Below are 1,892 nucleotides of genomic sequence, written 5' to 3'. Positions count from 1 at the left end.
CCCTATTAGAGAGACCACGAAGGTCCCAAAAGGAATTAAAGATTTGGTTGAGGAAGATCATCATACCAAAACTCTCTCAAAAGGTATATCAAAGGAGTAAACCGGAGAAAATGGATTCAGGGATTGAGGTATGACTTTGTATCCTTGTTTTATATTATGTGTGAGAATCATGAGATTCAAGATCCTATGATTGGTATTTCAAATCATCAGAAAATATCTAACAAGTGGTATTAGAGTTTTAAGTTCTGAATTTTACGGTTCTCCATTAAAGATGTTTCCCCCAAAAAAATTATGAACCCTAATTTTTTAAACTTTGGGATTGTTATGCTTCCGCTATGGGTTATGAAAGTTGGATATTTATGAATAATGAAGATAACTTTTATGTGCTTCTGGTAATTTGAATATGGGTAATTTGCATTATGAATCTTTGCAACATGTGTTGAAGTATATATTCAGATCTGTACATGAACAATGCTTTAACTTTTATGACTCTGTTACGCAATATGTATATTATATGTGCACTAATGTCTTACTATTGGACATTGACTTTTGTCACTTTACAGTTTTGCAATTTGTTAAAGTATATGTATAAGGTATATATGTGTTAAGATGTGTTTTGATTTTATACATATACAATCTAGAATTCATGATCTTGTATATATTGTGAGTTAAAATATACATATTTACATATGTTATTGTTTCCATCTTGAGGTTGTTGTGATGTCTAGAATAACTTATTAAAGTACATATATATATATATATATATATGTATGTATGTATATATATATATATGTATGTATATATATATGTGTATAATGATTACGGTTAATGCTTAAAATTATATATATGTATATATGTATATATATGTATGTATGTATGTATATATATATATGTATGTATGTATATATATATATATGTATGTATATATATATGTGTATAATGATTACGGTTAATGCTTAAAATTATATATATGTATATATGTATATATATGTATGTATGTATGTATATATATATATGTATGTATGTATATATATATATATATGAAAAGACACTTTCAACAGTAGTTAGACTGAAGTGAATGTTTTGAAAAAGGTTAACTTCCATCAAAGGACTATTGATCGAGGTCGTACCCGATACAAATAATATAATAGTTAAAAACTGCTGTACTAGGAAGTGACTCCTAGGTCATTTCCCAAAGATGATCTTTCAAGTAAAGCTTCAAACACCTTACACTCACACACACAAGGGGTTTTTTTGTTTTTGGATAGTATGAACATAAATTATTTTCAGAAACAGTAGTAAATAAGCAATGTGATAAAATGGCTACATCCCTTTGGTTCGTTTGTTCATAATTCAATCCTCGGTTTCAAAAGATTATTTTCACATTCCAACTATTAAATTCCTAATTTGTTGAGAATCAATTAACTAAGCGATAATCAATTCAATGTTCCAAAACCTAAACCTCTAACTAAGTGAAATCAGCATAAACATGAAACGATTAACAAATTCAGACGAACTAAGAATTCATACACTAGAGAGTATATCAACTAAGTGAAGATAAACTCAACCAACCAGTTTCTAACCAATGGAATTATGCAACCCATATACAAAAATAAGATAGAAGAAATCAACAATAAAGAAACCGAAAATGCATTAATAATAAACCCTCAAGAGTTGTGATACATTACCAAAGGAACTTAGTCTAGAAATTTAGCCTTCCATGGCAATGGAAGAATAAACTGAAAAGGAAAAATGAAGAAGAAGTGAAACCCAAGCAGAGCAAAAAGAGGGGAAAACGAAAATGACTTGTGTTTCAAAATGAGGGAAATGTAAAGTATGTGAGTGGAATTTGGGTTCCCTCTTTTACAAAGAGTAAAACCGAAAATGAGCCC

Source organism: Lupinus angustifolius, chromosome LG18, assembly GCF_001865875.1.
Source record: "Lupinus angustifolius cultivar Tanjil chromosome LG18, LupAngTanjil_v1.0, whole genome shotgun sequence".
Classification (NCBI taxonomy): domain Eukaryota; kingdom Viridiplantae; phylum Streptophyta; class Magnoliopsida; order Fabales; family Fabaceae; genus Lupinus; species Lupinus angustifolius.
This window is presented reverse-complemented; position numbering follows the sequence as displayed.